The 16,553-nt window shown below is 42.3% G+C and overlaps 1 long non-coding RNA gene across 1 annotated transcript; it reads left to right on the top strand.

The window, feature by feature from the left end:
* The first annotated feature begins 3,474 nt into the window (after positions 1 to 3,474).
* Positions 3,475 to 9,850, top strand: LOC309367984. Its single transcript, XR_014167449.1, has 3 exons — positions 3,475 to 3,610; positions 8,490 to 8,570; positions 8,891 to 9,850. It is a non-coding gene; the product is annotated as an uncharacterized lncRNA (long non-coding RNA).
* Positions 9,851 to 16,553: the final 6,703 nt, after the last annotated feature.

Raw genomic sequence — 16,553 nt, 5'->3', positions numbered from 1 at the left:
CCATGACAGATGCCGGGGGCAGGGTTCAAGAACTGGTAGAGAACAGAGCTGTGTGTGCCACATAGCCTGGCCTGCCCCTCCTAAGGCAACCTGCTGTCTGTAGGTGCAGTAAGGAACAATGTCCTCTAGCCAGCACTGAAGTAAGGCCCCATACATTTGAAATGGAATGGGAACACTTTAAATAGCCATGGCTTCTCCCAAAGAATCCTGGGACTGCAGTTTGTTAAGGGTTGAGAGATTCATAGAGAATTGCTATGTGATCCCTATTCCCCTCAGAGAGCTTCTTCCTCTCCTCCTCCTCCTCCTCCTCCTCCTCCTCCTTGTCATATTTATTCTCCTCCTTTCCCCCAAGGCAGTTCAATACTCATTCAATCTGCCTTGCTAAGGAACTCTAAGAATCGTAGCTCTGTGGATGGAATAGAGATCATACATGACACCACCTTCAATGTATAGGGCAGATGGGACCTAAGATTGAACAGCCTGTCTAGTATGTGGAATGGAAGGTGTGGAGTGCCATCTTGTCCACCTCAGACAACAAAATGGCTTGACCTGGGCTGCTCCTGGCTGTCTTTCTCTAGCTGTCTTACTGTCAGAAGGGCCTCTCCTGAAAGCATGTATAATTAAGCAGTTTCTAGAGGAGTGGAGAATGTTTTTCAAATCATTGCTATTTCAATGACAGCCTTTAAGTGCATTGTTTCAAGTCTTGATATCCAGCAGGCCAACTGCTGTTCCTATGGCCTGAAATGATATACACAGATGTGGCTCCTCCAACATATTAGTCAACCAAAAAAATGTTCTTATTTACAGGAAACACATTTTATCCAGGGAAGCTACAGAGAATAAAAGAACATGCCGAAGTTCAACGCTATGAAATGGGAGGACACACACAGTAGTTGTTTATGGGGAACATGCTGTGAGATGTAAGATGTATATATATTTTCAAGGAAGGCAGTTTTTCTTCCTCCTTTCCATATCTCCACAGAGCTAAGAAACCTTGTTCCCTAGTTCTCTGAATAAATTACTATGACTATGCATGAAAGGTACAGACAGCTAGCTCATTGCCTTTTGGGATTTTTTCCCCTGACGTGTTTTTTAACCAAATGAACATGTGGCAACAGCATAAAAGAGTAAGTTTGAATTCCAGAGATTCTGTTAAACCAACTGATCTACTCAGATAGTTTGGAAAGGTACCAAACTGACAGATGGGTTCCAAAACAACAGTTTTTAATTTGATTAATTAGATCACTTTTGAAAAGAAAGGAGGGGAAAGGCTGCTCAAGTTCATTTCCTGATTTCCATAATCTCCTCTCGAATAAAGGAGGACAGCTAAGGAAATAGCCTAGATGAATAGAACAACTATGATGCAATATTGTAGCAGAAGAAAGAGAGGTTAGATTTGTGGTGCATTCAGACTTTATGAGTTTTTGTTTTTTAAAGAGGTGAGCACTTAATGTTTCAGAAGAGGTGCAAAACCTATTGAACACATGGATGCATGGAAAAATGTCAGTAACATCTGAATGGCCAGGGGTTCACCATCCCTGCTGTAATGGAAATCAAAGCATCTTTAAGAAGTGATGTCAACTAGAGGAAAAGAGTGTTTAAGTATATCCTAAGAAGGTGTGTGTGGCCAGCTAGCTTGGGGAGTAGGAAGCTGAATAAAGCTAGTTTGTTGAAAATATTGACAAGAAAATGGGACTTGAGCCAACTCACCAAATCACAACTTATTTCCCTTGATGCTGTCAAAGCTGTCTCTCAGTCTTACCTGCAAGCAGTTGTGCGGAAGACTTAATTTGTGACCTGCGCTCTCTAGTTATAGAACTGTAATCGTCAGGATGAAATATTCCATGTTGATAGCAGCACTTTGAGATGTTATACTCCCGGGAATTGCTGGCAAGTTCCTGTCCATGGGCGCTCCCAAGTCACACAGCTAAGGATGATTCAGTTGGCATTTTAAGGGGAACCCACTTAATTCACACTTTGTGAAACAATAAGTGAACAAAAAACGGTGATCTATGTGATCTATCAAATCTGAATTTTGCAGTGCAGTTCTCCAGTCAAGTAAGGTGCACAAACCAAAAGTCCGAGTTGACATACAAAGCCAAACCATGGCTTACCACAGAAGAGGAAGAATTACAGAAAGAATGGAGAGTCCATGGGCCTTTTCATGCTGATCTGTTTGTCCTAAACTATGGTGTGGTTAGCTATAGTGTGTTACATGCACACCAGTTATTACATGCACACCAGTTCTATGTATTGATTTCATTATTCATGGTATAATTGACTCAGCTGCCATTGTCAACATTTGTGATTTTTATCTGATATCCATTCATTCCACTTCTTCTGGAGATTCAGCACTGGCTATCTTTGCTGTTGACAACTCAGCTAGAACTTTTCTGGTTTGAACCAGGAAGCACATATAAAACAATGACTGCATTTTCTGATGGCTCTTTAGTGGGTAAGTTTAAACGAGAAATGTGTTTGGGCTGAATCCATATTACATTTTTTTAAAAAAATGAGTTTCTAGTAGACCCCTTTCTTTTGTGAAACATCATTCAATAGTTGTTTCATTATTGTAGCAGTGGTTGGAATCAACATGCCTATTGGTTGGATATACCCACTGGGATTTTTGGGTCTCCGCCTTTGAACAGCTGACTTCCCTGGCTGCCATGCCACAAACTGCTTTTCAAAGTCCCCTCATTTTCAAAGGTGGTATGAGGTTGGTTTTTTGGGGCTGGAGGTGATGTTTAAGACACAGAAACCCAAAGCCCCCTTGGCTTTGAATAACTGCCTTTCTCTCTCTCGTTCCTGCCCAGTGGCTTTTTATTTTATTTTATTATTATTTTTTAGAAATGGGAGAGTACAAATAAGGCAGGAATTTCTTTGAGGAACTAAATGAACAAAATTGAGGCTGTGCCATAGCACCATGGGCATGAATAGAAGATATTGCAGGTGAACCACAAGCCTAATGTCAATATCTAAAAGGGGCAAACAAGTCACTCCTACTCATTCAACAGCACAATTAATTCAGAAATCTGTCAACAGAGGTATAAAAGGAATGCCATTCTACATGGTTCAGGGGGAGCGGTTTGCCAAATAAATGTTTGTTTTCCACAGGATATGGACAATAATATTTGTACAGGATTTCGCATATTAGAATATTTAACGTTATGTTGAAATCGCCATCATAATCCAAATAGCTTAACAAACAAAAATGGGGAAATGGAGTAATCAGGGGATTCTAGTGATAAAATCCACTTTGATTCAGCAACAATGTTCTCACACAAGAGCATGTAAAAAATGGGATATCCTAATGGGGACAGGATCTCTCTTTCCTCCCCAGGAACCCGAAGGGTGGCAATAAAGGGAGAGAGAAAATAAATATGGTCCTTCATGAGCAATCCTTTAGTTTACACATATGAAAATAGTTTCTACAGTAATGTTAAATACAGGACAACTAATTCTTTCCCCTATTTGTCTTCACCTCTTATGAGTTGATCTAAGAGTACTGAAATTTGCAGGCCAAGAAGTCCACATTCATTTAAATAAGACCTAGTGTTGTACAGTTAACAACCCTACAATCTATGAGATCATTGCTGGCGTGAAAAGTAAGGTAAATATGATTACTGGATTTGTGTATATATATCTCCTGTCTCTTTCCTTGTATTTCATAATTCCTTAGGGTCTTGTTATCCTATGATAGCCACACATGTCCTGGGCTTACTAGCATTTATATATTTTCATTCTAACATCTGCCCTGTGGGCTTGGTTGCTGTGTTTAATACCTTCCTCAGTGCCAGATGGCTGGCCTTACTTTTTCACCATGCCACTATAAACCATCCTAAAAGCAGAGATGGTTTTAGGGTAGTGTGACAGGTTTGCTTGCACTAGGCCAAGCTGAGAGGAGGTGCTGCAGGAGGTGCCACAACAATGATGAACAATGGAAGGCGAGAGGCAGGAAACTCTGGATTTTTGTATCACACAGGGTGCAAAAGTCTGCCCCTGCTCCAAGGATCTGTGCTCCTGACTGTGCTCCTAATGGAACAGTCTTGAAGACCATCCATGAAACTGTTTTGCTGGAATAGAAGCATGATGGAACTACTTCAGTGGTCTGTTATTTACAGTCGGGTTCAGCCCAAGTGACTTTGAACAAGTTGTTTTCTCTCAGACTCAATTACCTACATGTAAAATACTTCCATTGTGAACAGTAAGCTCCCATCTTATAGAGGTTTGTTAGGCTACAGGGCAGAAAGACACCAATAACTTCCATGATGAATGTGTGCTAACAAAAACAACAAGCCAAATAAACATTCTTTGTGATATAGCCTCTGTGCACCGCAACCCTCAATCATAGAAAGAAGCTACTGTAAGCCCTGCAGTTTTACCTTTCTTGCACCTTAATTTTTAGTCTTCAATGAAGATGCTCTTTATATCATTTTTATATGCTTAATTGATCCTGAACCAGTTGCCTAGATATACAATGCTGGATGGTTTAAGATTAAATGTATGTTGTATTACTTTGAGATATTCTAATGACTTCATTTTAATTTTTATTCTGTTGGCATGCATTGCCTTGCCATAATTGAGTATAAATGGAAATTAATATGCAGGCAATTATCAAAATGAGGTCTGTGTCTATTCACTTAAAGATAAGCAAAATACAGATTGACAAGTTAAAATACAGATGGAACATTGTTTTCTTCTAAATTCCCAGGTGTTAAATGGTTTGAAAAGTAGGAAAACAAATTTGTAAGGTGGGAGTTGGGGAGAGAGGATCTGGCCTTTTTGGGGGGGGGACTATAAGAATTGGCTTACTGATGCTGATTCTTCCAGGTAGTGAAATAAATCTAGGAAGTGGGTTTCTCAGCTTACTAGTAGTTGTCAATTCCAAATATATCAGACTGTTTTGTTTTTCTTTGTTTACCCTCCCTGCATTTATTTTGCCATCTTTTTCAAAAACAGAAAATATACATGTCAGCTCCAATTACTGCTGCTGTTGAAAAATCTCCAGTTACAGCCAGTTGTAGATTACTTTCTTATGGCTGTGGGATCAAGTTGTAGATTAATAGAAATGGTGTGATATCCCAAGTCGCATGATTCCAAGGTATGTATAACAAATCCATCATCACACACAGTGTCCCTGACTTTATATTCTGCTGCAAAGTTTTAGCTCCCGGTAGTAATGGCACTACTAGTAGTGATGTATGGAAGTGAGAGCTGGACCATAAAGAAGGCTGGTCGCCGAAGGATTGATGCTTTTGAATTATGGTGCTGGAGGAGACTTTTGAGAGTCCCATGGACTGCAAGAAGATCAAACCTTTCCATTCTTAAGGAAATCAGCCCTGAGTGCTCACTGGAAGGACAGATTGTGAAGCTGAGGCTCCAATACTTTGGCTACCTCATGAGAAGAGAAGACTCCCTGGAAAAGACCCTGATGTTGGGAAAGATGGAGGGCACAAGGAGAAGGGTACGACAGAGGACGAGATGGTTGGATAGTGTTCTCGAAGCTACCAGCATGATTTTGACCAAACTGCGGGAGGCAGTGAAAGACAGGAGTGCCTGGCGTGCTCTGGTCCACGGGGTCATGAAGAGTCGGACACGACTAAACGACTAAACAACAACAACAAGTAATGGCACTGAATTTCATTCAAGCATTTGTATCCTAAATGTCACAAATATCTCTCTCTCTCTCAAGCCTGTTTCAAATTGTGATCCTCTGAAATTTGGACGTGAGTCTGAATGGACCCCAAAATGCCCAGCTCCTACCATGAGCCCTCATCATCCTGACTATCCTCTTCCTTCAACATTTATTTAGTGGTAAAGGCTAGCAAAAGGTATTGCTTTAGGATCTCTGTGGAACTGCAAGTACACAACAGCATTCAGGGGCCACTGAGAACAATGTGAAATGTTGTTGGTATTGGATGCAGAGGTCCCTAGGTCACATTGCACTGCCTGTAACATCAGAAGCATGATGGGACCTTTGCTTAAAATGCAGCCAATTAAAATGACTCATAATCTGAAGATCAGTTACAAAATAAATCTTTTTAACTTTCTTCACTCCTAACCAGGCTTGGAGGGAGTCGTCAGGAGAGCTCTAGAGTTACTACAGAATTCTGCCTTTTAAAAATCAATAAAGGCTTTAAGATGCCAGAGAAACCCTACAACTTGTTAACTTGACAGTTTAACCTGAAAGTGTTAAACTGAATTTTCACACAAGTCTGCTTTCAAATTCTTCAAATGTAAATGAAGACAGAACAGTTCTATAACAGGACTATACCACCACATTCCAAAAAGTTTTGGCTCACTCAGTTTCCAAATGGATAGTATTGTGATCCATTAAACAGAAATGAGACAAATCTTGTTTTCGTAACCCCCAATCCAATTCAAAGGCATCTAGCACAACACTTTTTGCACCTATCCATCTGAAATTTGACAGTATCCCTCTATATGTAAAAGGCTACTGTGCCTACAAAATTCATCAAATTATGACAAAATATTTATAATGGCATTTACCCTTTAAAAAAAAAACCTTCAAAATTCAAGGGCTACTTGCACATACACAAACAATCCCCTCTGCACCTATTTGTCTGACATTTGACATGCATCATCCGCTTGGAAGGGGATAGTAAGCCTGCAAATTTCAGTCAGTTTTGCCACAAAGCAAAAAGTCCATAACTATGTGCTGATTTCCTCTAATAGTCAATAGGGAGACAAGTGAGGTTCTGATTCAGACCCAGTGTGAAGCTATATACCTCCGTATGGGTCTGAGAAGAATCAACCCACTTTTTGGAGCCCTCTAGTTTTTATTTACTTGCATTTATACATTTTAGACAGCTTTTAAAAATGTTCATGGTAACAAAGATACTTAACAAGCTTGCAATATGTGGCTATTTAACAGGACAAGTATTCCATACACAACATGGAAGGGTTTAACATATGTGGCTATTCAATGAACAGCATGGAAGGGTTTAACCTATCCAGGCTGCAAGGTGGCAACCTTAAGAACTAGCCATAGATTTCTATCTATTCAGAGAATGCATTTAGCTAGTGAAGCTGAATTCACACCAGCCAATCATGAAGACAAATGAAAATGCTAACAGCTGTTTGAAAATTCAGGGAAGCACATGTTCAAGCTCTGAACCACAACTTGGTTTTTTTTTGCCCACTGTGTCCCTTTTAATTGATGAAGTGACACATTTAGAATTTAATTCCAACATCATTTCTGTAGCAAGAGCGTAAAAGTAAGAACAAGTTGTTCCATAGAAGTCTGTGACGTTAATAATAGTGTGTTAATTCAGGAAATAGCAGAGGCAACATTACATTTCTCCAGAGGGAAACAAATTGAAAGAAAGGCATGAAGGTAGAAGAGAAGTGAAAAATCAACATTATGAATAATATGAGTTTTCTAGACTTTGAGACTCCTTGCCTCAGGATCAGGTGCATGCACAGATCTAAGCACAACTTTGGTGCTAGAGAGAAAATACTGATCATGTGTTGGAGAAGAAGGAGAGAAACGGAAATATTTCCTCATTCCTGTATCATTGACACTGGATTAGCTCCAGAGTTGCATTTCCAAAAATGGATGGACTCATTGGATTCATGGAATGGATTGAAATCCTGTAGAGGCAATTCTTGCAGATTCCCCCTCCTGGCTGCACCATCATGCAATTCTCCAGAGCATATTTTCATGGGACTGCAAGGAGGATAGAGGAATCAATATCAGCCCCTTCCTTCTTTCCTAGCAAGAGTGCCCCATGAGTTCAGCTTCACTCACAGGAATTCTGGATCCAAGCCACTGTCCCTAATACTGCCAACCATTTGTTTGGCAATGTGTATGGTGTGCAGAAGTGTCCAATGTGTACCCCTTTGCGTGCATGGATCTAATATAGAACAGTGGCCCATAAGCAGAAGCCAGTTTCCATGCACAGATCTCTTTTGCTGCACTGAAATCTGACTCGGAAATATTTTTTTTGAAAGACAAAAATACAATTTCATCGTGATTTAAGTTAATTCAATAAAGTCCAGGATCAACATATTCAATACTTTTATGCTTTCTTTCTCCTCCCCTGCCCCCAATTTCTTAAATCCAACAGTACCCATTACTTGGGAATGCTATAAAATTGATCGTAAGAAAAAATGGATTTTATTTTTTATTTTTTTACAAGCAAATTGAAGGTTGTAGAGTTGGCACTATAGGAAGCTGTGTAATTCCTTTGGTAGGATCAAACAAAGACAATTGCCTGCAAAGTGTGTTGGTGTTGAGTGTTGTCTCTCAGCCTTTCATATGTAGTCTAAGTGGTTTGTGACAACCATAGTACCTGATTTGCCAGCCTCTTTGAGTAAAATATTAGAAGTGTGGGTGGTATGAAGTCTTCCAGGGATTTGGATAGTGGTGTCACAGAGGGGGCACCTTTTACCAGTCTCAGATCCTCATATAAATGTGAAGCATCACTGTAGTGTTTTATATTCCTTATCTAATCAGGACTCCAAAGTTGCTGTCTTTCAGAACATCCCGTCTGGCAGAACATCTGTACATGCTCTGAAATCCAAGACTCTGCTTAAGCGAGGAAATTGTAAGTTGCTAATTTAAACTGAGCTTTGTTTCTCATTTGCAAATCTATGTAAGCACAATTTTGATGCCTTTCCATTTCCTTCCTTTCCCCCCTCCCTTTCTTATTCTCTAGTAAAATTCCATATGTTTTTACATTTGCCTTTATTGGTTTTTAAAAGGCTATTTTCTGGAACTTCTCACTAAAATCATCCCCACATGCTAGATTGCACGCTTGCAAATCTACCTCTTTGCATTCTAAGGATGGTTCACAAGCTTTTCTTAAGTTCTGGCTTTGGGAAACTAAAGCTCTTCTCTTCTTTCTTTTCCTGCCCCCACCCCAAGCTGGACTGAGGCAAGTTATTGGCAGTAAAGACACTCTCCAAGCAACTGGATCCCTCAACTGGAAGCTGCCTATCATAATTTTTGGGGAGGGGAAACCCTTGCAACAATCTGCCCGCATAAAAAGAACCAGATCCATCACAAATGGAGGTCCATTTGGAACAGATTTTCACTTGCAAGGAGGGAAAAAACCCTCCTTTGCCAATGGTGATGGCATGTGTATGTATGGAACAGTTATTTTAATCCTGTCCTCCAGATCAGTACGATAAAGTAGCCAAGCACCAAGCTGAAAATATAGTTGCAGATCAAGTGATGCTTCTGCAGGAAACCAGGGGGGGGGACATTTTGGGAGCACACAGGAGCCTCAAAATGTGGATACCATCCAGCATTCAGAAGGACAACTCACAACTTGGATTGCAAATCTGAGGCACCCCTATTATTATCTTCCAGACATTTAAATAGGATTTATTCACATAATAATTTTAAAATTAAGATTGGCTACTCTTTGTCATGACATTTCCTGAATGAATGAGACTTCCCTTCATAAGTTTCTGTAGCTCATCATCTACATTTCAGTGACTTCATCTTGTGCTCCTTATGTTGAAAACCACATGCTAGGGGAAACATGTGTAGGTCCTTCTTATCTGATCACTGCTCCCCCTTCTTAGCTGATCAACAGTAGGGTGAGAAGAACTGGACCCACCTTTCAAACTACACTACAGCTATGTGCTGGGTGTCAGGATAGTGCTAAATGTCATTTTTTCCAGAACTACAGACTTCCCCAATACTAACCTCAGAAGAAAGCATTACAAGCTGTTACAATGTATGTTATCAGAACCCATTTAAAAAGTCACCAGAATGTGTACTTCCAAACCAAGGAATATTTTTTTCTGGCAACCACTGGTGGTTCTATATTAGTGCTTTTCAAAGTGTGTTCTAGAAAACTCTGGGTTCCTTGGACATTTACCTGCTGCTCCAGAGAAGAAGTTTGTTGCCTTGGTGCAGTCATGGCCCAGCTCCAAGAAGCATATTTTCTTCTCCTCACAACTGTTGGGGGCCATGCTGGCTTGATGCCAAAGGCCTGTTGGAACAGGCCAACCAGGGCACAGCTGGGGTGGGGCTGTCCCAGCTGAAGCCAACTCCACCTTCGTGGTATAAAGAGAGGGCCACACCTGGAGGTTCTCTCCCTTACGGAATAAATTATTGTGGGATCTCTACTTACATCTGTAGTCAATAAAGTTGTAGCCAATTTCGACCAAATACAAATGTTCTGTGTCTTACTTCAATGGTTGGTGCCTCACCAGGCTGCAGGCATCATGCACCTGGGCATGCAATTTACTGAGGGGTGCTCAATGAAAAGACCAGAAATATAAGGCAAATCCTGATCTCCCTATCAATGTAGAGCCACAGAGCTTGCTGGGTCTATTCCAGAGTGTGCTCCCTGTTCACATGGGGTCATGATAAAAACATATGCTTTGCCAGTGCTTCATGTAAGTTCTCTGCATCTTAGAAGATGCCCTAGGATCTTCTTGGAGACACAAATGTTCCATGGTCAGTCAATGTGAACAGAGTTAATGGAAAATTGAAAAGCACTGTTCTAAGTGAATCATATTACTTTTGATTCTGTAAAAGCAAGGTTTTATACTTCTTTGAAACCTTTATTGTTTTGAGGGAAAAGAGTAGATAATTCTAAGATGTGCCCTTTTCCCCACTTTCTTGTCTAAACAGAAATATTGGATAGTGGATTAAATCTATGAAAAATGAGACAACATTTCAGTTCTTCTTTCCTAGATACCTCGGGATATCTAAATATGATATGATAATGATAATGATAATTTGTTGGCTGGGTGATATATCAATCATCCCGGTAGGTGAGAGAAAGATGAGTAAAAGCTGGCTAGGGTTCGTTGATTACATTCTTCCAATATTAAAGCACTCCATCCACACAAAACACAAAGGAGTAAACCCTAAGAGGATAAGCAGACATGCACATCAAAAACATTGATATGCTGACAAGCTTGAACCTGTCCGTCATATCTGAGATTTACTCCTTCCTGAGAAGCACTGTGATACAAAGCAGGGTCCGGAAGTTATTAGCACTGTTGAAGAAATCCCATGGGGAAAAGTCAGTCTACCTTCTCCGCAGACACAGGACATGCTTGCCCACACACACACACACACACACACACACACACACACATAGAGATATAGATATACATACATACACACTCAAGTGGAGAAACAACATAGTGCAGACTTATAGCTAATGAGAACTGAAATATTAGAGGCATTTCTGAAAGCCTGTGAACACATTTTCCTTGCTCCTACTCCGTTATTTTTATTTTTTGCTTCTTAATACAGCACGGGATTAAATAATTAAATTCAGGCATATCCCTTGTTTCCTTGATCTGCCAGATGTGTGTTTCTCCACCCACAGCATCCAGTGATATGGAGCAGGGAAATGTTCAACACAAGGATATCTAGAAAGCAGGGCAAGTATTACTGCATGCTCCAGAGGGAAATAATTTAGCAATATGGGGAGATTCTTTTATACCGAGTCAGAGACCATTGGTTTATCTCACTAGATACAGTATCATCTACAATGTGACTTTTTTGATGCATCTGCTTTATGATGTCCCTGAACGAAGACCGCTGGCCTTCACACAAAGGGACTATACTACTTATTTGGGTGAGAAGCCACAGCCTCCTATGGATGCACTCTGTCCACTAGTGACGATAAACATTCATAATTCCCGTGCTCCTGTTAAGTGGATGTAGATTTTGCCCTGAATCATGATCCCCATCCTTTACATTTTCTAACATATTCATTCATGCATTGCAATATTTAGTCACAGAACTGAATGCCATGGACTGGCTGGATGCAGAGGAGTGATGGAAGACACCAGTCAGGGAACTCCTAGGGAACCCCCAGGGGAAGAAGGGAATTGGTGGTGGGATGACAAAGAGTTATTAGCAACATCCTTCCAGGGTTTCTGGCAGAGAGAGATTCCTAGTCCTACCTGGAGAAGCTGGGGATTTAATAATGATGATGATGATGATGATGATGATGATTTTATTATTTATACCCCACTCATCTGGCCGGGTTCCCCCACTCTGGGTGGCTTCCAGCACATATAAAAACATAATAAAACATCAAACATTAAAAACTTCCCAATACAGAGCTGCCTTCAGATGTCTTTGGAATGTTGTGTAGTTTTTTTTAATCTGTTTGACATCTGATGAAAGGGCATTCTGCAGGAAGGGTGCCACTGCAAAGAAGGTCCTCTGCTTGGTTCCCTGTAACTTCACTTCTCACAGTGAGGGAACCACCAGAAGACCCTTGAAAGTGGACCTCAGTGTCGGGGCTCGACAATCAGGGTGGAGATGCTCTTTTGGATATACTGGGCTGAGGCCAGGATTCTCTTGCATGCAAATCATTGCACACACTCACCGAGGCACAGCTGCTCCCATAGCTTGGCATGGGAAATGCTGTCTTCAGTAGCAGTTCCACATTCATTGTGACAGGGATTTCCATTGAATTTTCTTCTAAACGGGGGGGACTGTGACGACATTTAAAAATAAACAAAACAACAGTGTCTCCTGTTCTCGTTTGACAGACCTATAAAAAAGCATCTTGCCATTTAACTGAGCCACAAAAGTCTACTTTCAAATTAGAACATTATGAAACAGACTCACCATAATTTCATATTAATAAGCACATCTTTGAAGAATTAACTGTGCTATCACTTACATACACACAGAGAAAGGGGGGAGCAGGCAATTCAACACAGTGAAATGGTATGAGGATGGAAAGAATTCTTCGGTCTTGAATGGCTCATGCCGTGACCCCGGGTGCAATTTTGAGAGGGGGCACAAATAAGTGCCCCCACAGCAGACACCTTCATCGGAGCCTGCACCAGAGGGAGCTGTGCCTTGGTGGCGGCACTTGTGCCTGACGTAGCTCTGCCCCAGGTCCAGCCTGACCCTGGGGGAAAGAGCAAGCAAGTGGGGGGTAATGCTGTTGCCCACCCTCCTTGCCTATGAGGCATCTTGCGCCCGGCTACAGTAGCTCTGCCACTGGTCAGGCCTGACCCGGAGAGCAGGAGGTGAGTGGGCAGAAGCTTCCTCACCTCTCTCCTACCCTGAACTGTAGTGCATGGAAGAATGCCCCTTTCCGGGCACTGCGGGCATAAGCTCCACTGTTGCCAGTCATAAAATGATTTCAGATACAATTTACCGTATTTTTCGCTCTCTAAGATGCACCCGACGATAAGATAAAAACACCTAGTTTTTAGAGGAGGAAAACAAGAAAAAAAAATCTGAATCAAATGTTGTTGAAGAGGAAGGAGGGAGGAGGGAGGATCAGCCTAAGGCATCACAACCAGAGGCAGCTCTCCCTCTTGCTGTGCTGGGTTCAACAGAGCAGTGCAAAGCCTCTTCAGCGAAGCAGGAGCAACGCTCCCACTTCACTGAAGAGGCTTTGAACGGCTATCCCTGAATCCAGAACAGCAAGAGGGAGAGCTGCGCAGCCTGCATTCACCCCATAAGGCGCACACACATTTCCCCTTACTTTTTAGGAGGAAAAACGTGCGTCTTATAGAGCGAAAAATACGGTAACAATTTGCAATGACAAAATGTGAGATTGAAAACCTGGCGTGTGGTTCTGTGCTGAGCTTTAACCATCAGCACCAGTTTTGACGATACCAGTCATTTGTTCCTATTCTATACTTATTCCTTCTTTTATTCAATGTTGAAGATAGGACTGCCAACAGCTGGGGTGAAACCTTATACTGCCTTGCTCACTATAGAGCCAATGATTGTTCGTTATTAGATGCGTGGTTCATTGTAGAGCCGTCGCACCATGAAATATCAGCAGTGGTGGCTGATGCCCTCTGGAAATTGTGGGACAGAAGGCAAGAAGGTAAGTGGAGTCGGAGTCAATGACAGGAAGAACCAATGAATTTTTGCTTTGTCCCCATCCTCCCTCCTGCCAAGTTCTACAAGGCCAAAATTGAGACTAATGAGGAGGAAGCTGACAAGCAGTGCCACCCCCTGGACAGGAAGCAGCAAGGCAGACAAGTGGAGGCTGGCTGATGGCAGACTGAGGTTGTTGGAGCAGTGCCCCATTTGCCCAAATGGCCCAGCCTCCACTGAGTATTGGAGCCCTTCAGCACTCACTCACAGCTAATGTGAATTGCTGGGCATGACAGTGCTTTGAAAGAGGATTTAGAATACCCCTGTGGGTAGGGGAGGAGATCACCTGACATCATTGGGCAACTCCCTGACAAACTTGGCCTGCAAAGGATGGGGAAATTAATGTCCTGGCCCACTAGCCAGATTCCATTTCCTGCTTTAAACTTTAAAAACAGGTAATCCTGTTGCCTATATAGTGGTACCTTGGGTTACAGATGCTTCAGGTTACAGACGCCTCAGGTTACAGACTCCACTAACCCAGAAATATTACCTCAGGTTAATAACTTTACTTCAGGATGAGAACAGAAACCGCACAATGGCGGCTTGGAGGCAGCAGGAGGCCCCATTAGCTAAAGTGGTACCTCAGGTTAAGAACAGTTTCAGGTTAAGAATGGACCTCCAGAACGAATTAAGTTCTTAACCCGAGGTACCACTGTAGTCTGGTGGAGCTAGCACATATCACACAGTTTGACCAAAATGCAGAAAATTTCCCCGGGAGCAACAGGACTTGATGTTCTCTCAAACTCAGGGGGAATTTAAAGAAAAGAAAAGAAAAGAAAAGAAAAGAAAAGAAAAGAAAAGAAAAGAAAAGAAAAGCATGTCTAGCCCCAGGTTTGTTTGCTTGCGTGCTTGCTTGCTTGCTTGCTTGCTTACATGGGGGAGCCATGTTTTCTTGTGGTTGCCTGTTTTCAAAAGGAAAGAAATATCTTAGGAGGACCAAAAGTAATGCTGCAAACTTCAGACCACTTCAACAGTACATCTATTTGTACATTTTTACCTTAGCGCTTCAGCATAGATTTTTAACAGATTTCCTCTTAAAAATCCACAGGATGGATTTGGTGCCATCCTTATGTTTAGCTAATGGTGCATGATGCTGAATCTCTTTATAGTTCAATCTAACTCTGAGGGAAGCAAGGGACTGAACTTTGGGAGTGTGTAAAACTCTCCACTGACCTCACCTGTGTTGCCATAACTCCACAAACAGCCACAAACAGGCTGTTGCCATTTTTCTCCCAAAAGCTCTTGTTACAAGGTATGAGTCTGAGTCCCTACATATGTGTCCAGCACTCACCTATGCACACTCCCAAGAGGTTTAGGATCTTTTGCTGGAGTTAATACGTGTTGTGCTCCACAAAGTTCACATGCAAGAGGAATAAAGCAGGCTTGGTTTATTACATGAACAGAAAGAGACAGTGTACCAGGATGCTATTTTCAATAGCAAGGTTAGAATCTAAGGGAGAAGGAAATCATACAGCATAAACACACCTTAATATGAAGAGGTTTTTTAAAAAAGACCCCTAACTATCCCCAGAGCCTGGAGAGTGACAATTTGCCAAAGTACCCATGCTCACAAGAAGAAAAGAAAGGGCTCAACTCAACTTCGAAGCCTCATGGAACAAAGTGAGGGATGCAAAATCTGGACCTCCTGCAAGTTAAATTCTTCCCTTAAAATCCCATACAAACCAGGCAACAGAGATCTCACCCATTCTTTGGGTCCAGGTCCAGTGGGGTATGAAGCTGGTCCTTTTTTTGCAGAGCAAACAGGGAGGCCCGTTGCTGTTTTGAGCTACCTAGCCATTGAAAATCTAGGGGTTTGGTAGTCTTTTAAATCAATGCAACCTTACGGAGAAGAGAGGGGTCTTTTGGGGTGAGTGCCAAAATATATTTATTCCTTTCTTCCATTATTTCGTACAAATTCCTGTTTCCTATTTTGCTACCTCTACCTAGTTACCTTGTATGTTTCTTGAATCATGTGTTTTACCTACAGGAGATGGTAATTAAAGTTGGCTGGTAGCGCAGGATTGCTGATCTTTCCTTTAGGCATTAGCTCAGGATATTTATTCATAACTGCCAGGACACGCAGAAGATAAGGACTAGTACCAGATAATGGGCTCCTTATTTTATATCAGGTTATGCCAACTGCTCTATCATGATCTATGGCAATGAACCATGGGGGGAAATCGTATTTGTGAACACCCTTAGACTATCTGGTTCAATGATACAGTGTTGCTTTGGCAGGGGCTTCTGTGGAGAGAGGGAATGGTGGCGGACAGCCAGGAGCACCAAGACGAGTTCTGGTGGCACATGGCAGGGGGTTGGACCAGATGACCCCCACGGATCTCTTCCAGCTGTACTATTCTGCGATTCTATGCCCCTTACAGGCGGCGTGGCCCACGTGGGCGCATGAATCGCAGAAAGGCGGGCGCGCAGGAAAAGGGACAGCAAGTCAAGTTGCGCTTTTGCGCGAAAGGCGATCTCCCCACGCCGCTCGCGCGCTCAGCCAATGGGCAACCGAGGGGCGCCCCTTCGACGTCTCCTCCCGCGAAGCTCAGTCCGCCGCGCGCTCCCCTCCGCCTCCCAGAGCCGCCCACCAGGCAAAGGAGAGCCGCCGCTCGCGCCTCCTTGCAAACGCACCGCGCAAGACGCAGGAGGCAGAGAGCCAGCGCGGGTCATGCTTGGCGCGGGGCGCGCT

Source organism: Podarcis melisellensis (assembly GCF_964234715.1).
Source record: "Podarcis melisellensis genome assembly, chromosome: 4".
Lineage (NCBI taxonomy): Eukaryota > Metazoa > Chordata > Lepidosauria > Squamata > Lacertidae > Podarcis > Podarcis melisellensis.
This window is presented reverse-complemented; position numbering and strand designations above follow the sequence as displayed.